The sequence below is a fragment of the Alligator mississippiensis genome, chromosome 5, assembly GCF_030867095.1.
Source record: "Alligator mississippiensis isolate rAllMis1 chromosome 5, rAllMis1, whole genome shotgun sequence".
In the NCBI taxonomy this organism is placed as follows: domain Eukaryota; kingdom Metazoa; phylum Chordata; order Crocodylia; family Alligatoridae; genus Alligator; species Alligator mississippiensis.
This window is the reverse complement of record NC_081828.1, coordinates 115279030-115300359: the sequence shown is the minus strand read 5'-3', so window position 1 is coordinate 115300359 and position 21330 is coordinate 115279030. Positions and strand designations below refer to the sequence as shown.

Genomic DNA, 21330 nt, shown 5'->3' with positions numbered 1-21330 from the left:
ACCCAGCTGGTGAGTGAAGAAGGAGAGCAGAGCAGCGACCAGAGAGCTCTGGCAGAGCAGAGAGGAAGCCCAAGCCTAGGGAGCCAACGGACACCCAGGAGCGACACCGCAGCCCCACTAGAGAATTTAGGTATGGTGGCCGATGATGGCAGCAAGGTGCTGGTAGCCCTCAAAAGCAGCTCAGTGGGGAGGAAAGAGCAACCCAGCATGGGAACTACACACCCCACCAGCTCGGGAGGTACAAGAGAGTAACCCCAGGTCAGCAGGGATCCAGAGGTGGTCACGCTGGGAAGATAGATCAGGGCGGGGCACAGGGCAGCTGCCCACCCCCACAATCACTAGGAGGGAAGCAAATTCCCCTTTTCTTTCTTCTCCTTTTTTTTTTTTTTGAGTGACCAAGCAGGCACTGGGAGGCAGGATCCTAGGGGTCTGTCGGCGGAGGCCGGATGTTTTCTGTTGGATTCATTTGGTCTAGTTAGCCCTGAGCCAGGGCAGGTTTATGTGCCCAAGCCAGTCCAAAGTTGAGGAACCGGCTGTGGGGAAGATTGTGCTGGCCGAGAAGGCCTGACCCATTTCGAGGTGGGCAATCTGTGTGAGAAGAGATATCATCCAGGGAAAGCCTTGCAGAGTGCAGCATTTGTCTAGGCCATGGATGTGGTAAGGGTGGGGTAAAGGGGAGATTTGGAGCCCCACGAAGGAAAGACCAGGGTCAAGACCTCTTCACTTTTGGGGGCCACCTGAAGGGAACTGCCTCCCCAACAAGGAACATCAAAGATGTGGCAGGTGAGTAGGAGCAGTATCCATACCATCTAGGTGGCACCTGAGCCCGTCTCACCCTGATGTTGCTTGGGAGTAAGGAACTTGTCAAGAAGAGGCCGAAGCCCTACAACACCTACAAGTGACACTCACCTTATGCCAGAACTATGTAGGGAGTTTTATTTCCTTTCCTCAATGTAGGTACTAACAGTGTCAGCGAGGGATGTGTGAAACAAGTTGCATTCAATTTGGATTTGGATTCAGCCCAAAATGAGGGACAGTGATTTGATTCATTGATTTGCATCACTGTCCCCAATTCAATTTGGCCAAATCAAATCTAAAGCTGAATTGCTGATTCTCTGAATTGGCATCAAATCAATAGACAGAGCTTTAAATGTTTTTTCTACATACCTTGAGATACCAGGTACGGCTCATGAACTCTGCAATGCTGTGCCAGATGGAGCATCCAACAGGAGTGGGGGGGGGGGAGGGGGGCATGTACTCGGTGGTGAACCCAGAAGTGGACTGGAAGTACTTCTGGTCCATTTCCATGTCCACGAGGGAGTGCATGCCCCCCCCCTGCCCCACTCCCCTGGCTCAGCGATCAACCTTGGGTGCCACCCCCAGACCCACTAGGCACCAGTCAGAGCTGGGAGGGCATGGGGGAGCCCCCCCTGCATGCTCCCTGGTGGACCCAGAAGTGGACTGGAAGTGCTTCTGGTCCACTTCCAGGTCTGCTGCTGAGCACTCTGGGGAGCCTCCTGCACTCCTGTGGGATGCTCCATCCGCACCCCCACATTGACAAGCTGCCTGGTACCTTGAGGTATATAGAAAAACATTTAAAGCTCTGTCTATGTCTGAATCGCCAAATCTTTCTGAATCTCTCTGAATCAATTCAAAGGATTCCAATTCAATTTGGAGAAATTAAAGGGTCCCCTGATTTAATTTGGATTTGTAGATTAGATCACCAAATCAAGCCTAATCTCTGGCAAATCAAATCAGGAAACAAAGTGTTGCATAGCATTAATGTCAGCCATTTAGCCCCATGTGCATACTTGCTAAGAGCTGTGCCAAAAAACAGCAGTTTGATTGTGAAGAATTTACTAAAAAAAAGTGTTATTTCTATTTTGATGTGTAGGGGATTGTGCACCTGAACTTACATGACTTCTGCTTTGACAAAGTCTCAAAATTCAAGGTATCCCCTAAAAAACTCCATGAAGTCCCATCTGTAGGATGATTCCTCTGTTACACACAGTAGATTTTTGTACAGTAGGGACAAATCAGAGCAGTATTCAGCAGGAACAACAATTCCAGAAACAAGTTAGATTATTGCTGTACAGAAGAGAATCCATGAGAAGCAACCAAAACACAACTTGTTCACCATTCAAAAACATTATAGCATGGGCTAAATTATACACTAACATTTTTTTTAAATAATGTACTCTTTAGTCCCCATGCAGTCCATCATAGCAGATTTCATACTGAACCCATGAGCACCTACATGGTTGTGATACCAACCCATCAATCACAGAAATCTTAATAAATATTCAAGCAAGGTATCCTGGAAAGGGTTACAACTTCAACACAGCTTCTCACATAAGATATAAGTTCGTAATTCAAGCTCAACCAGAGGAAGGTTACATCTACTTGTTTAACTATATCTTCATGTAACTACATCATCATAAGTTTTTCGTAGCTTACAGTAACTTGCATGTCTTTTGCCTAGCTTGTGTAAGTTTTACATTGCATAGTTTTAAACATTATTGGCACTGTATATTCTCATATACAACCAACAAACCTCTTCTTTGAAAGGTAGAATGAAGAAAAATAACTGCATAGCAGCAGCTAAGGAGCCAAGCCTGCTCATCGTTTTACTCTCTGACAACTTATTTTTGCTTTTGTCTGGCAGAAGCCTAAGTGACAAAGTTGCTGTTCCTGTAAGCTCTTCTTATAATATGTGCCACAATTTCCAACAACTGTTTTTTTAAAGATGCATTCTAGAAAATATGATATTTTAAAAACTTAACATTTGGAGAGTTTTCTCCCCTCTCCAATATTACATCTATCATAATAGCAAGATATACAGCCCTTGAAATATCTTATAGGAGAATTCTAATATTATAAAAGCCTAAGTCTGTCTGCAACACTATGTGCTCTGACTGGGTGTCTCAGCAGTCAATCAGAGTGCCCTTCACAGACAGGGATGGACAGTGGAGCACCGCCATGACAGTGGTGACTGAGGGGCCTTGGAGACAGAGGGATATGATGGGGACCAGAGCACCACCATAATGGAGGGGATGGAGAGGGGGGTCTGCTCCTTGGAGCTAGGGGCCGATGCCCCCCCCCCCCAACAGCTGGCAGGGAGGGGAGGTGGTGGAGAAAAGGGGAGACAGGGGAGCAAGAAGGGGAAGGGGTTATTGATGGCTGTGTCCCATTGCAACCATGACTGTCACTGTGGTGGTGGGCCCTGGCCTGAAGCAGGGGGGAGGGGGAGGGGGGAGGCATAGAGTGGCCCTGGCTACAGCTCCATTCCCAGCCTGAAGCAGGGGGTGGAGGCAGGGAGTGTTTTTGGCCCTGGCCCTGGCCCGAAGAAGTGGGGTGGAGGGGGGGGTGGGAACAGCCCCAGCCCCAGCCCAAAGTGGCAGGGGGGAGGTGGGGAGCAGCCCAGGCCCCAGCCCCAGCCTGAAGTGGTGGTGGGGAAGTGGGGGAATGACCCTGGCCTAAAGTGGTGGGGGGGAGGCAGGGAGGGGCCCAGGCCCCAGCCTGAAGTGGCAGGAGGACAGAGGGGAATGGCCCATGCCCCAGCTCTGGCCATGGCCTGAAGCAGCGGTAGGGAGGCAGGGAGCAGCCCTGGCCCCAGCCCTGGCCTGAAGCAGGGTAGAAGGGACACAGGCCTCTGTCCTCCCCCACCCCACCTCAAATCTGATGGGCAATTTGCTAGAAAATAATAGTTTACATTAAAAGGGCCTATAGAGAAGAGTTACTCAGTAGTAGGAATCTTTTTTTACATCCGAGAGTGTGTGTGTGTGTGTGTGTGTGTGTGTGTGTGTGTGTGTGTGTGTGTGTACACACCACAATCAGCCACTGTTCTGGCGGAAGTCTCTGGGTATTAAAATAAACATGTTATCTAATGATAAAACAAAACAAACAAAATAACCCAGTATATGAGATCCATAGATCTTACACTTGGGTACATGAAAATGTTCTCATTTACAAATGAATAAACCTCTCTAAACTGATTTAATCTAAATATGCAGTGTTTTACTAAAATTTTAATACCACAAAGTTATTACTCAGCAATATTCTGACAACAGGTGGAGTTTGAAATAACTGAGTGAATAAGCACTGGTGAAAAAAAAAGAAACAGGATGTAGAAGAGAAAAGTTATGAATGCCAAACCCACGTGCAATGAATAAAGATGAATGGAGACAAGGCAGTGTACACTCAATGTACATGTAAAATGAGAGTAGACAAAGAAACACAATTCTAGAAGGGCATACTGTGAACAGAGATGAATGAAGAAAGATAACAAATAGCAAGCAGACACGTGGCAAACAATGACGCATGGAAGAAAACTATGAACGCAACACTGATGGCCAGAAACAAGTAAAAAAGAAGAACTAGCATCAAGAATAAAGACAAATAATGAGACATGCTAAAGCTCAGCTCATGTGCAGTGAACTGGGACAAGGAAAGAATGACCATCCACTCCCAACATATGTTACAAAGAAATAGCTTCCCAGCATAAATGATGCAGTTATTGTATGTGCCTTCTTGTTACTATTGAAAGTTTAATGTTTCTATACACTGGTAGACTAACTGTGCAATGAAGGTGTGGAGGTTTTTGGTTTAAAATGTCAACAAATAAATATTTTAAAACAATGTAGATGATTCTCAAACATCAGCTTTTCCTTACTTATCAGGTTCCTGACTCCCTCCACTACCTAAGCAATCTGTGCTGTTTAAAGTTTCCTATTATTTTCTTCATCTGGGAAAGAAAGGGATACTAGCAGTTCCCTGGCTAACCTGTGTCACTAGCATACAAAATATCAGCCAGCTCTTATACAGCATTTTTCATCAATATACCTCAAAAAGGCTTTCCAGAACCAGAACGATGCAAAGGCATTCCAAGTCCAGTGCCTTAGCCCCATTCTTACAATTGTGACCTTCTTACAGTTGTGACCTTGTGACCAAGAGCCTCATCAGGTAAACAACTCTCAGTCTCTATAACCATGGGGCTCTGCTGCAGTCTTTCAGCCACAGCACACATGGAGTACTCCCACAATTCTGCGGCTGGGAGACTACATCGGCTGCCATCTCCCAGCACCAGGGATGCATTGTGCTCCCTAGCACTTGGGAGATCACAGCGGCTGCGGTCTCCCAGCTGAAGACTGCCTACACGTACAAATTAAAACTGTGAGAGAAGCTTCAGTCACCGATTCAATTCGGAGAAGATTTGGCCTGATTCAGCAGATGAATCACCGAATAGAATTGGGAGACCAAATCAATTCAGAGGCTCGGAATTGATTTGGAAAAGATTTAAAAAAAAGATTCAGAAGGCAGTCTTTCAGGGGAGCAGAAACTGAGAAGAGGGAGGGGAAGAAGGGGGGGAGGGACTGACATCGGTAGCTGGCTGGTGATTGTGATCTTTCCCTGAGTCCCCTTCCAGTCACAGTGCTCTTGGGGAGGGACATAGAAGCAGCATATAAGACACTGTCTGCAGCCTTTCTGTCCATTTTGTGATCCGTTTCTGCCTGAGCACCAGGAAGGTCCCCTGTTACAGGCCACCATCCCTGCTGTTTTCATCCCACTGTGCCTTAACACACACACACACACACACACACACATTCACACGTCATGAGTTTTGCTTGTCAGCAGTTTGAGGTGCAGTTTCCCAGAAACCCCTGCACCTATCTCCTTGAAACCTGGCAGGCTTTGTGGCCTCAGCAGGGGCTACCATCCCTGCTATTTTCATCTAAATCTGCCAAAACATGACAAAGTAATAGGTATTTCAGTGATTCCCCATTATAGTCTATGGCTGACTCACCGAATCAGCGCCGAATCTTCCAAAGCTTATTTGGCTGAATCAATTCAGAACAGCAATCTGAATCTTGAATCAAATCCCTGTCCTCTGAATCAGTCGAATCTGAATCAAATAGGGAAGTATTTGATTCAGTTTCTATTAGGCACAGGCCTAATAGAAACCAGCTATACATTTATTACACATTCCAGAGCACTAACTTTATAGCTGGTTGGACATTTTTAAGGTGAGATAGTTAATTTGCATATGTAGCCAGTCTAAATGTATTGTGCAATTAACATCATAATTGTACTATAGATATAACATGTAGAAGGGGCCTTATTCTTTATTATAGTAAGTTCTCAGAAATTTCATATAAGTTAATTAGTTTGTTTACTTATTAAAATTTAAAAATAGATCCTTTAAGGAATTAAGGGCCCCAAATCATTGCATTTTCTTTCTCCCGAATCATTTTATCAGAATAATGCACTGTCTACAAATTTTTCACTTAGCTAAAACTGACTGGAAAATTGGCTTTGCCTTGATTATTCAAACCTTGCAATTTCTTTCTTCAGAAAGCTGGTCATAAATAATTTTTTTATGGCTATAATCTATCTCTCTCTTGACTGACCCCACAAGCTGCCAGTAGCAAAGATGGATTTCACCTTTATTCATCAGAACCTTATGATTTTCGTTTTCACTTCCCGAGAGAAAGAATGTATAGGAAACCCTCACTAATCGTGGGTTTGGCATTCGCTATTTCAAATATTCGCGAATGCCGAACCTGCATCTTAAATACACTTACAGGAGCTCCTCAGGAGCTCTGTGCTTGCCACTGCCAGGCTCCCACCATCACCAGCACAGCCATGCTCCCCCACAGTCACCGGGGGCACTGCAGTCATGATGTTCATGAATGCAATGCCATATTCACAGATTTTGCCATTCATGGGGATCTCAAGAACGTATTCCCTGTGAATGGTGAGGGTCTCCTATACTGCCTTTTTTGAAAGCAGCTTCAGTTCACTACCTTGGGAACAAGAGGAGCAGTATAAACTTTGAAACAGATAATCTGAAATAAGGGCAACAAGTTTGTGGCCATTGTATAAGAAGACTATTTCAGTCTTAAGTAAGGGGTGGAGGGGAAGAGTTACCATATTTTCCCCACGTATAGCACACACTTCTTTACAACCCCCCCGAAACATCTGCCCACCCCCCAACCCCCCCCTGCCCCGCAACAATTGCTGGGAAGTAAAGTGTGCACTATATGTGAGGAAATACAGTAAGAGCAGTTTTTGCCACCTAACAGCTGAAAGCAAAAATCTACATAAGACACATAGGAAGCAGAGCAATGAGCAGGCTTAACTCTCTAGCTGCTGCTACTCAGTTATTTACTACAGTTCATTCTGCCTCTCAAAGCGAAGTTGCATAACTTACTCTGGGGCATATTGTACACAAGAAAATGGAACTCTATGTTCAATGGCCTGTAAGGGGGGCATCTTCACATTTACCCTTTTTACATGTACATTAAAATCTTTAGACTACATATGCTGTTATCTTCACCATGCTACTTCAACTTTTCCACATGTCTGAGCTTTTTCCTTTTTCCTGAAGAACTTTAAAATATTATTTTATTTTAATATGTAATTCTCGTCATCATCCCTTACAAACATATTTCTTATATCAAAAGTAGGAAATACTGCTAGAACCAATACCTATGCAATCAAATGAACCATTGTGCTCACTGAATATTTTTTCTTCTCCTTACTTAAAAGCTGTTTACTCATATCTCTCTTGAGTAAGGCTGGATTGGTTCTTTTCTTGTGGAAGAGACCTAACGCACCGTACATACATAAACACAGTCAAACAAATTATGATAAGTGATTGTAGTAATATAATAAGTTCTAGGCAATGCATAGGCGGAATAGAGAGATACAAGATTTCAAGAATCAGCAATGCAATGCTAGAAACATTTACTCAGACATTCATGACCTTTACTTAGAAAAATAAATTAACACCAAATGAAATATATATATAAAAGTTCTTCAAAGGCAACTATAAGTGAATTCAGCATAAGGGTACCAATTCAATTTCCGTCCATATTCCAACCTGGAATATATATTTAAGTAGTTCCCTCTCATACATCACCCATCAATTAATTGACCAATGTAAATTATATTATTTTTCACAGTGGCCGTGTGTTACTTTCAGGTGGGGTTCTTGGGAGCAGTGGGGAAGGGAAAGAATCAACAAAAAAAAATCTTTACCAATGAAATTGAAAATGTACCCGAGTACCATATGCCTATTAAGATCTATCACTTATAGCCATATGTTCCATATGTATAGAAATTAACACACTATACTCAAGTATATATCCCAAGTTCTTTTTCACACCCTTTTCTAGTCAAATCACTGATCATAGTTAGTGCTGGTAAGAAACCTATTTTTATCTTCACAAGTTTTACCATGCAAAACCACCCAAAGACTTTATAAATTATTGGTAATTTTCAACATTGTCATCAAGTAGGGCAAAGCCATGGCACAACTTACCCAGAAAGTTATCACAAATTTTCCATTCTGGGGCCCAACATAAAAGACACTGAATTTCACAAGCCAATTTTTTCCTCACCTAAAAAGGTTACCTTTTGCTGAAGGAGGACAATAGATTTAAGGAGAAATTACTAAATATTTGTGAAACTGATAGAAACAGTTTTCAGCATAAGTCTTTTTCTACAGTTGTTTTTATAATCTTGCAAAATAGCAAAGCCTAAAACTTTGATAGAGGCGCATTCAATAGCCAATACACAGTGGTTAACTTTTCATTTCAGCAACGTGGACAGAAGAACATGAATCAAAAATGACATTATTAGAAAAAGTAAGTGGCTGGCTGAGCAACTAAGTAAATTCAGTAGTTGAAGTGTAATATATATATATTTTGGGGTTTTTTTTGTTTTTTGTTTTTTTTTTTTTTTACACTTGATAAATCAAGTGTTGGAAAATACACAGGAAAAATGACACCCCCGTCCCACCACCCAAAAAACAGCCCAACTGTCCTGATCCTAATTACATTATATGAGTATTCATTTTATAGAATTCATTCCAGGATTTCTCATAACAAAGATGCGTTTTTTTCTTACATTGCCCCAGAGAATAACATAAACTGTAACACTTACTTTCAGATTAACATTACTCATGCAACTCAAGCCAAAGCGTCACCTCAAAAGTCAAGGGGCTTGTCTTGCTGCTGAACAGACATTATTGCCATCAATTCAGAGCAGTTTGCACACACTGTAGTTCTTCTGTTTTGTCATCAAGGCTGAATTGCTAAGGGCTTTCATTGTCTTGAGATCAACAGGTGCAGAATGTCTTTTGGATGTGAATGCTGCAGTTATCAGTCAAGCAATCAATGGTCTTATGTTATAGCATTCATATTAAAATGCTAATTGCTATTAATGCCTCCCACTAATGCATTCAATTCAATTGTGTTCTTTTATTCATGGAAACATGATATGGGAGACTGGTCCATTAATTCCAATAGAACACAGAGATATACCATCCATAAGAGCACTAAAGCAGTTAAACAAAGCTTTATAATCTGATGAGGTTTTGCTTGCGCTGATATCTGTTTCCATTTATGAAATTACATTGGACACTAAATACTGTATTCCATCTGACTGCTACTATATATCTACACATTTAATCTATTTCTAAACATAGAGTGAATAATCACAGCCGCTTTATTCATGCTTTCTCTGAAAATACGTGGTAAGAGACAATAGAGAATAATTCATATGCAGTAGACAGTAGATATGCTTACATTTACTAGAAAAGGCCCAAGCAGCTGCAAAGCCCAGATGCAATCCAAACTTTCACAAATTTAGGTGCTGGGCTTTGACATAGTAGATGCATTTACATGAGATGCTTAACGTGCAGTAGACATTCTACCATGCATTAGCACATCACAGCAAAAACCATGCTAATGAGCAGTAGAATTGGTCTACTGTGCATTAAGTATCACAAAAAGACCATGCGCTGCTGCCATATTAACATTGGCTATTGCACATTTATGCAGTACCTCACATTAGAAGTACTAAACTTAATGTGCAGTAGCAATGGCACATTAATGCAAGTGTAGGTACATCCACTGTGTACAAAAAAGCCAAACCTGAGTTTGCAGTTACAATTTCACAAAGCTTTCACGCTTAGTTTTGAAGATTTTTTTCCTCTCTCCAACACAAAATAATTATCGAAATAACACCTTTTTTCACTAGGTCACCTGCACACTTAATACATCCAAGTTGCATATTTCAGTGATATTCCTAGTTTTAATTCAAAGATTCTGCTCATCTTTGAGCCCTGACTTTTCCAGCTTGTCCTTTGCCTTGGAATCACTAACTCCTTACTCTACCACGCGTGTATCATTTCTTCATCAGGTGGTGTTTATAGACCTTCATTTAGATTCCTGGCAACAAATTTGGTTTCCTCCCCCAAGCATTTGCTCTAGCTCATCAGATTAAAGGGTATTCAGAATGGTTTGATGTCTCGACTAAGAAACTGCATTCTTCAAATCTGACATGCTCCCAAATCTTCCCTTGAACAGAGATACTTCAGATTGCATTACAAGCCTTTGACCTTGAGAAAACCCTAGAGTGTGTAAGATTTGGTAGCAGCTGCCAGGCTAGCACAGACTTGCTAAGTAATTTTTGTTGGCTATCACACTAAGCTTGTGGGGGTAGGGTGATTGAAAAGGCACTGGAAGCGACTTCTCTTAATTTGAAAGCTTTAAGAAATCTGATTTGTCTCTGCCTCATATGTCAGTTAATGCCCAGCAAAGAAATATAGATGTGATCTTAAATATTTAAATGCTGCATAGTAGTTTACTAGGTTTTTTTTTTTTTTAATTTTAACATATTATTCGTATTTCCCAAGTAATAATTAATATTAAAGGCTTTATGCCCTATTTGTACTAGAAGGGTGATATGCTTTGCTATTGTTATGATCATGGTGACTCATTGCAATATTTGAACCATTTAAGTTATGCTCCCTCTTAGTCTATTCTCCTCTGGATAAATGAGATCCTTTCATGATTAAAACTTAAACCCATTGTATGGTAGACTTAGACCAAGCTGATCATGGTGTAGTCTGCTAAATAGAAACTTATATTAGCTCAGAATCAGCATTCAATGTTTATATTTATACAACAAAATCTTTCAAGGAGTTCTGAGGGGAGCATGCTGAGTTTGAGTGTAGGGAAGATAGGAAGCCAAAAGATCCATTTGGGGAACAGAGTCAAAGATATAGAAGGTCAGGCAGAGCAAGGGGTCAGGAGGTAAGCTAGGTCAGGTATCCAGAAAAATCAAACCAGAATTGGGTCAGATATCCCAAGGGTCAGACCAGACTCAGGGTCTTAGCAAGTTGGGTTAAGTATCCAGAGAATCTGTAGGAAACCAGTAGCAGCACAAGCCAATGGTGCATTAGCCTGGGTACAGGGTTAAACTTTATTGCCCAGACACTTCATCTTCCAGTTCAGGGTTTTATATTGGAAGCAGTGAAGGGCCACTCTAGTGGCAGGGAGTGGGTGTGTGGCTTAGTCCAGCTGGAGTGTCCTAGCCACCAGTGTCTACCCCAATGCTGTGCTGAGGAGGTGGCAGACCAGGATGAGTAGCTGTGCCAGGCAGGCTGAGGTCCCAGGTTCATGTCTCCTGCCCCAATGCTCCTTTCAGAAACAGAGACATGTGGGACAGTTCCACATCTCCCATGCACCTCTGTTTCCAGGAGATACCATGCAGGATCAGACCAGGAAGGGTAGCAGCATAATCTGGCTCTCCTACCTGCTTTACAGTTATCAGAGAACCCTAATACAGAAGTATGCACATGAGCCACATCTCTTCCCAGTCTGACTCTGCATGAAATTCATGGGGAAGTTTAAACCTGGTAGCAGCAGCATCTGGCTGAGTGCCACTGAGATAAGTGGAGTACAACAGTGGTTCTCAGCCAGGGATGCCACCACATTCCAGTCAAAGTAGTTGTGGACAGGCCCCCTTACCTGAAAGGGCTGAGAACCTAATCATTTGTGTGCACAAGTGAAAGGACAGAAAATAGAAAGCTAACATTTTCAAAACTTGGGTATCTACACTTATAATAGTTAGGCAGATAAAAAAAGTTGTCTTTCTTTTCAGAAGTATAGTCAATGTGTGCTGGAGTGTACAGCGCTACCAAAAATTTGATCAACTATAATCAAACACATTATATTCCAGGTTATCAGAGTAGTGCTCTTTCAAATGCTTAAAGGCAGGGAGAGGAGAACAGAACTTACAACTTTGCTTCAGTTGCATCTTTTCTTGTTCCTTTAAAGAAGTTAGAGGTTTACTTAACATCATTGCTTTGGTTGAAAGTCAAAATTACAATTACCATGGGAAAATATTCATCGATACACCCTGGGACAACTGGATTAAGAATGGGCCAGCCATACTTAATTCATTGTGATTGTTTTTGAGAGCAACAGAATAGGAAATGGATGGCACCAAAATTATGATACCGTTTTCATTATTGCAATCATGAAGTTTAGAGGCTATATGAGGGCAGGAAAAAAATCCAATATAATCTCACGTTAATCACTTCTGAAGTGCTTGAAACAATAAAAAAGCAACAGTTTAAAATATTTATTTGCTGGTTACTGATATTTCTAACAAATAAAAGCAACTGTCACAGGATCTGCAAAGCAAGTGGGCAGGTAATTGCCAAAGCTAGTGCTTTTCATCTAAATGATCATAGCACTTCTACAGATTTCCCTGCCTCCATAAACAAGAAAAAAATATCTCTGCACAGTGCTGTGTTCTTCCAGCAAATACATTTGAGTCCCAGTGAAATCAGCAATCAAAAACAAAAACATCCCATACTCATGAAGTGCAGCAATTCATACTCTCCCCCCCCAAAACAAAACAAAACAACAAAAATTTATTTAGGGAAAACTTCCATGGAACTGGAGATTACCTAGGTACTCCTAGTCCATCATGTTTTGGAGACACTAAACCAAGGCCCCGGTCTTACTAGACATGGCATATAAATGCATTACTGCACCCTTGTGGAGCCTCACCAGAGGTACTGCATATACCAGTCTACCTGTATGGTACACATTTCACAATTCCACAAGTACTTGCTCAACTTTCATTGAAGCCTAATTTATATACTTAGGTAAACTCCTTGCTACCCCCCTGCTATTTTATTACTATTAATAATTATTTATATCATGGTAATGCCCTGCATATGTCTCTACTGCTTTCATTTGTTACCAACTATAAAGGAACTGTTCATAATTTCTTCACAAAAAAAATCTCTCCCCCACCATATGATCCAAATTGTCTTACTCAGAGAATTCTCTATTATCACAAGATTCACACAGATTAAAGAATGTTTTGTATTAATAAATGCCAGGGTAGAGATTAATTCATTTTCATTCAACCCAATCGGAAAACTAAGTAAGATGTTATGGGTGGTTCCACCTTAACCTCTCTCTCTCTCGTGCACACACACAATCTTCTTCCCATTCTTCACAGTTTTAACAACAACAATGAACAAAGATGTCTTGAGAGAGCAAAGAATAATATGCTGTTCTGTTAATCTGTATTCATAAGTCTCATTTACGATTTCTTTTTTTGCTTAGTCAAAAAATTGAAAGCTCGCGCTGCACTGGGACCATCTGTGAGGCTCTTTGTTTGAGGATTTGAGAAGAAGCCAAAGTCATACATTCCCTGTCATTGAGACTCAAACCCCTAAGGTATCTGAGAAGTTTAGCCAGAGCCCAGACTAGCATAAAGTCACTTTTCACAAGAGACCTATCTCTGTCTAAAAACAACATGAGAAAGTTTGTTTAGCCCATAGGCATGAGTCCTGTAACAAGTCAGATAACCTACTGTACCTGCATACCCACTCTGGCAAGTCAGTGAACACAATCAGTTAAAGATGTTCAGATTTTTATCTGTCAAGCATTTTGAAAGGCTGGCTCCAGAGCCTTAAGTTAAAATGTCTGAGAGAGCAATGATGTCACCCTTGTGACAGGCTTTAACTGGAGCAATGAAAGGGGCTGTTATGTTTCTCCTAGCTCAGCAGGTGTGAAGCCAACACAAAGGACATTCACAGAGGAATTCCCTTACATGAAACTTAATCCGACCTCATTCTGAATGTTGCACACCACTGATTCCACTGCCTGAGAAATGAATGGCAAACAAATGCTGATTCATTTTGTTTTGCTAAGACTCCTGAGGGAAAAATATGTAATTTCAAAGAGTCATCAATTCTTGCTCATGTTTTTATTCCCTCTCAATTTCATTTTCACTCTTCTCTTTCATTATGTTTTATTTTCTAATTCGTTTGCTGTCTCTTTCTTCAGTGAAGCCATTTACTCTGATTTGTTTAATGTTAGTTTATTAAGTTTGGCTTCCAGTTGTGCATTTTGTATTCTTGGTGGGTCCCCCAGTTGATCTTTTGGAAAAAAAATCAAATTAGAAATAGATAGGCTGAACCAAAAAAAACCCACAAAGCTTAGATTCAGATCTTAACTTCACCAATATTCATTAGTGTTTTGATCTAGAGTGTGAGATAAATTTAATCTCTAATTAAAAATTACCACTACAAGCAGCATGGATTCTGATTTCCAGGTCTTCTTGCCTTGCCAAACTGAATGCTGGGATTTTGTAGGTGGAAAGGAATTAAAGCGAAGCAAAATTTAAATGGAAGATCTAGTTGCACAACATGCATAATTTGTCTTTTGATGGCAAAGCACTTAAAATACATCCTATTGACAAAAAAGTATATAACTAGCATTGAATTGTAAAAGCATAAATATAGATAGATAGATAGATAGATAGATAGATAGATAGATAGATCTCAACCCTCCTGCACACTATTTCTAGAGCGGCCATTACTTGATGTAGGGTTGGAGTTTGAAAATCATCAGATCAAAATTGCTGATTTTGTCATCAAATTTGGAAATGTATCATTGTAACAACAGCTCTGTTTTTCAGATCATGTGGGGCCATAGTACAATGCACTGAAAGTGTGTGTGTTGAGGTGAAGAGGAAGTGTGTCATATCATTCCTATTAATGAAAAATGAATTACTTCAGTTCTATATTTAAATTCATTTATGTTCACATAACTTTGCAAAACTTACCCTTAGCATGTAAAAATGTATATTGTTTAATCATTTCAGATCAGAGATTTTTTAATACAAAATTTGAACACAAAATCATTTTCATTTATTCAATTTACTTTAAAAAGGACTCATCCCAAAACCCTGAGCCATTAACTGATTTGAGTAATGAAACGCTAAAAAACCCAAACAAAAAAACCCTTTTCCTACCCAAAGTATATGTCAATGCACATTTTCACTCACACATCCTGTTAGACAGAAATTTCCAGGACAGTCTCTTCCAAAACAAACAGAAAAGAGAGTTGGGGTGAACCTGGCATAAATATTTTCATATCCCAGTGCCTACATGCATTGCAGTATCTTTGGATAGCTATGGCTCTGACCCCAACCACATTTATGCACAGAACTGAGGCAATCCAGGGTGTAAAGGACGTGTGACACAGGGACTTCCATCATTTCCCTGAATGCAGTAGCTTCTACCTTCAAGGAGGTTTGGAATGGCTGCAGGGTACTCTCCTTTGCCCTGGGGGAACAGTAAGGCCCTTGTTACAAAATAATTTGGGGTAGCTCCTGGAGCTCTTAACCCTTGGATTGTCTGTACATTACCACCTTCAAGTGGTTTTAAGCACTTGTTATGCAGCTCAAAGTTACACCTTTCCAGGGCAGGATTATCTTAGATCTGTAGTACCCAGCTCCTCTTCTGTAAGGTGTGGCCACTCCCCGCAGATATGCCGCACAAATTGTAGTCTTCCAGTATCCCAGTAGACCAAAGAGCAGCGATAGAAGTCTGTCCTGGCTCACCTGCTCCCTTGTGGCAACTCACTGCTACAGCTCATAGTCCTGCCCCCACTCCCTGTGTCACTAGTGGCAAGTCACAGCTGTGCAGGTATGGGACAGTCAGAGGTTTCTAGACTAAAGGTGTGACTGCTCCAAACTCTAGGCTAGCACTAACACCGATCAACATTTGTACAGCTCACAGCATAAAGTGTAACTAGCACCTAACAGGGAAGGAACCAGAATTCTCTCCTTCACCACAAAGAGAGCCAAAGGCAGGGGCCTTTTTCACATTCAGGCCACCTTTAGGAGCAGTAGGTAGGTCAACAAGGACCCATTTCTTCATTCCCTGGAGAGGCAAACCCAGCAGTAAAAGGCATGCAGGACTTACCATAGCTCTAAGTCAGCATTTGCTGAGCTAAGGTTAGTGGGGGTCTTCACAGCAGTGAGTTTTGAGCAGTCCCAAAAAGACTGAGTACTACTTCATACCTACGAAAGCTGTTGTTTCAACCTGTCTGCACACTCTGTCAAACTTCACTACATCCATTATTTGGTTTGTTTTCAAGCTTTCCTTTACCACTGAGTGCTAAATGAGACCTGACTGACAGAATCACATGACTTCAGAGACTGGGGCTTTAACTGTACATCTGTCCTGTTTAAATATTAATCCAGTCCTCCTGACACAAATGCTTAATATTAGTTGTGGGACAGGGGGTAAAGGGTTCAGGTGGTGTTCTCCTTGATCCTTTTGGTCAAGGCAAAGGTCCCAGATGGGTGGAGGCATCCTGCATATCAATGCATGACTGATCAGATGGTGTCGCAGCAGGGCTTTGGCTGCTTTGACCACAGGATGTTGTTCTAAGAAGGATTGCTAGGAAGAGATGGGCTCCACCTGACAAAAAGAGGGAAGAACATCTTCACAGACAGGATCGCTACCCTGGTGAGGGGGGCTTTAAACTAGGTTCACCGGGTGATGGACACCAAAGCCCTGAGGTAAGCTGGAAAGTGGGTGACCTGGAGGAAGCACAAGCAGCGGCCAACAGGGGAGGCCTTCTCATTCTTTCTGATAAAGTAGGGCAATCACCTAGTTGCCTCAGGTGTCTGTACATAGGTGTACAGAGCCTGGGAAACAAGCAGGAAGAATTGGAAGTCCTCTCAAAGTCATGGAACTATGACATGACTGGAATAACAGAGACTTGGTGGGATAGTTCACATGACTGGAGCTCTGTCATGGATGGGTATAAATCAGGGGCTGGCAACCGGGGGTACACATACCCCTCGGGGTACTTGGAAAGGTGCTAGGGGTATGCATGGGCGGGTGGGGACACGGAGCACTGGCACCCCTCTCCTCCTCTGCCCCCCTGCCCGCTATGCGTTGAGCCGCTGCCACCACCAAAAGTGGTACACTACTTAAAAAAGGTTGAAAACCCCTAGTATGAATTGTTCAGGAAGGACAAGCAGGGGAAAATAGCAGGAGGAGATGCTCTTTATGTAAAAGAGCTGTATGACTGCTCACAGCATCAGTATGAAATTGGAGATAGGCTTCTTGAAAGTGTCTGGGTTACATTAAGAGGGGAGAGCACCAAGGGTGACATTGTGGTGGATGTCTCCTATAGACCACCAGACCACAAAAATGAGGTGGATGAGGCTTTATTCAAACAGCTAGCACAAAGTCCCAATCACAAGCCCTGGTTCTCATGCGGGACTTCAATCACCCTGACATCTGCTCAGAGGGCAATACAGAAGTACATAGGCAATCCAGGAAGGTTTTGGAGAGTGTTTGGGACAACTTACTGGTGCAAGTGTTGGAGAGGCCAGCTAGAAGCCATGCTCTTCTTGACCTGCTGCTCACAAACAGGGAAGAATTAGTGGGGAATATAGTAATGGATGGCAACATGGGCAGCAGCAACCACAAGATGAGTGAGTTCAGGATTTGGAGGGAAGGAAGGAAGGAGAGGAGCAGAGTACAGACCTTAGACTTCAGAAAAGCAGACTGTGACTCCCTCAGGGATGGGCCGGGATCTCCTGGGAAGCCAATTTGAGGGGGAAAGGAGTCCAGGCTTGCTGGCTGTACTTTAAAAAACCTTACTGATGGCACAAGAATGAACTATTCTGATGTGCAAGAAGACTAGCAAGTATGGCAGAAGACCAGCTTGGCTTAGTAGGGAACTCTTCAGTGAGCTAAAACACAAAAAGGACACTTATAAGAAATGGGCATTTAGACCAATAAGTAGGGTGGAGTATACAGCTAGGTACAGAGTGTCAAAAAGCCTGAGGCTGAATCGATTCAGTCTTTCCAGATTAGCCTAAACCGCAGATTAAATTGAAATAGAAGTGAACAGACATTTACCTTTGATTCAGGAGGTGCAGCCACAGTCCTGAAGTGGCTCAGACCAGAAGCTGGGAGGCACTAGAGCATGGCTCTCTGGCTGTGCGTTCACTTCCTCTTCCTGCTGCCCACAAGGCCTCTGGGATTTGTAGTCCAGAATTTCAGTAGCAAGATTCTGTATGGTTGGTCATCATATCCTCTTCCTGCTTCCAGGTACGTCTGGGATTTGTAGGCCACAGTCGCAGCCAGCAATAAGTTTGAGCAGGGGGAAGGAGTGTTTAACCCCCATCCCTGGCCCCAGCCCTCAGCTGGGGTTTGCCTGTGAGGACAGTCTCCTCCCCCTGTAGACAGGGCTGCATCTCCAGCTGGGCTTGCTCCCTCCCCACCACCCTCTTGTCAGACAGCCCTCCCTGCTCCAGCTAGGGAGCAGAGGGATGGGGTCAGTCCTGCTCTCTGGAGCAGATAGCAAAGCCCAGGGCAGGAAAGCATGCTAGGATGCTGGTGGACTGTGATTTAACTTGAACCAGGAAGGAGCCTGGGGCAGAAGTTTCATAAACCAGTTTGCCCCAAATAAGTTAAGTCTGATACCACATTCAGCCAGGTTCATCTTAAACCGGTTTCAGCCATTTTGAAACTGGTTTATGCACTGAGGTTCTGTTCTGTTACAGGCTTAAACCAGTTTCTGATCACAAACTGGTTGATGTGTAACTTCTGTCCCTAGCCAGGGAGGGTGGGGAAGAAAAAATGTGGTTAGGTAACTGGGTGCCTCACTGTCCCTGTCCTATTGCTGTTATGTTTTATAATCAAAGGCTTGCTTGCTTGGGTACTAGAAATGTCATTTTAGACAGCATCACTCAGGAGGAATGTTTATTTGGATAAAGTATTGTGGGAGAAGAATGTATCCTGAAAGACAGGCATCACTGAAGGAAGGCTCTTTTTTTTTTCACTTTGGACTTTTTCCGTTGTGAATAAAACTATTCCCTGCTCTTGTACATTTCCCATAACGACTATCTAACATAGCCAAATCTGGTTCTCAGACATTATATGCCAAGCCCAGGAAAGGCAGAGAAAAGGTCTAAAATGACTCAGCTGTCAGTTTGAAAGTTACAAGCCCCCTGCTGTTTCTGAACCTTGGCATTTTGGATAGCAAAGCAAAGAGATCCAAACTGGTCAAATCTGACAAACTGGGCAGCTGGTCACTTTTCCATGCTTTAATAGCAAATTAAGGGATAGATTAAAATGATGTAATTGGCTATCAAGGTAAAACTGTCCCAGATGTGGAATTTCTATATGTATACAAGGAAAAAAATTCAGAAAAGGAACACATCAAACCACCACACAATTTGGGATAATTGGCAATCCTTATTCAGCAGAAGCCTATGACTAGAAAAGCAGGTCAGAAGCGAACAGTTTTGGCAGATAAGCAATAGGAATTTATATACTCTTGCTTTATATTATTCCAAGATTTCCTACTTCAATAAGCCTTTTTATTTCCTCACCTATTTAAGAAAGGAAAACTAAATTAAATCTGGTCACCGTGACTTCACAAGTACTTACATTACAATATCTATACTACTGCCACAACAAAATGGAGACCATCCAAGGAAACAGTTCCAACTTCTAATTCCCATTCCACATGTCATTTTCCAGAAAATGTTGTATCATTATTTTTTGGTGCATGACCTGAGACATTCTTAGGATCTCAAGTTCCTGTATGTTCCTGAAAGCAGTGTTCAGTACACCCTTATCATTCCTATGGCAACCATACAATATTTCTTGAACACTCTGTATAGGTGGGGAACAAGTGGACAGTATCGAGATGGTATAGATAGACCAAAATGCATCTGTCCAATATAAGCTTCTTAACACAAAAATCTTAGTAACAAAGTATTTTTTCCTCCCCGCATGAACACCATTTCGTGATCCCAAAATTTAGATCAGAAGTCCCTGTCCTACATTTAGATTCAGATCCTTTTCATATATCAGACCCCATCTAAAAAAAGAGCCCAAACCAAAACAATACAAGGAACCATAGAATGTCTATGTGCAATTCAAACTGAACTTAGATTTAATGTAGAAGCAGTACCTTATTTTGTAAGACAAAAATCCATTTACAGTTTCACCATGAGTGTTCATGAACAAGATTTCACTCACCTACCTATATATATACACACACACACATATATATATGTATATACACATATACATACATACATACACACACACTCGCATATAAAGTGCCTAATTAAAGTAAAGAGGTATTACTAAAACTGTTCAGAAATGTGTGTAAACTACCATTTGAAAGTTAAGACAAGTGCATCTATATAACCTATTTTCTATTTAGGAAGACCCCACACTGCTTTACAAGCTATTGTGTCACATGCACATGCACAGTACTGCATGTAAAAACATAGAGCAATGACTTGAACATGGGTTCATACATTTCATAGACATGAGGGCTGGAAGGGACCTCGAAGATCAGCAAATCCAGCCCTGTGCACCAGGGGCAGGAAGTCAGCTGGGGTCAAAGGATCCCAGCAAGATAAGTATCCATCCACTTCTTGAATGAGTCCAGAATAGGTGCCTGCACCACCTCTGGAGGGAGTCTATTCCAGGTCTTGGGGGCTCAGACTGTAAAGAAATGTTTCCTTATGTCCAGCCTAAAACAGTGTTGGAGGAGTTTATGACTGTTGGTCCTTGTTTTTCCTTGGGGAGCTCTGGTGAACAGACGTTCTCCCATATCCTGATGAACACCCCTTATATACTTATAGGCAGCCACCAGATCCCCCCTGAGCCTGCGCTTTTCCAGGCTGAAGAGTCCCATGGCTCTCAGTCTCTCTTCATAAAGCCTATTCTCTTGCCCTCTGTTCATGCACGTGGCTCTCCTCTGGACTCTCTCAAGCTTCTTGACATCCTTCTTGAATTGCAGAGCCCAGAATTGGATGCAGTACTCCAGGTGCAGCCTCACCAAGGCCGAGTACAATAGGAGGATGACATCCTGAGATTTACTTGAGAAGCACCTATGGATGCAAACCAGAGTATTGTTTGCTTTGCCATCTGCAACATCACATTGGTGACTCATGTTCATTTTGTGGTCAATCATGACCCCCAAGTCTTTTCCAGACATTGTGCTAGCAAGCATAGCACTGCCAAACCTATAAGCATGCTGTGGGTTTTTTGTCCCAAGGTGGAGTACCTTACATTTATCTATATTGAACATCATCAGGTTAGTATCTGCCCACTTACTAAGTTTATCCAGGTCAGCCTGGATCACTAGCCTGTCCTCAGGTGTGGACGCTATGTCC

General features: G+C 42.2%; 1 long non-coding RNA gene across 2 annotated transcripts in view; it reads right to left on the bottom strand.

Moving 5' to 3' along the window:
• LOC132250654 (uncharacterized) overlaps positions 1-18135 on the bottom strand; it is a 199075-nt gene extending 180940 nt beyond the window's left edge. For both annotated transcript variants that reach the window (XR_009462257.1, XR_009462256.1), the window contains exon 1: positions 18047-18135. This is a non-coding gene — a long non-coding RNA (uncharacterized LOC132250654). The remainder of the gene's footprint in view (positions 1-18046) is intronic.
• Between the last annotated feature and the right edge of the window lie 3195 nt (positions 18136-21330).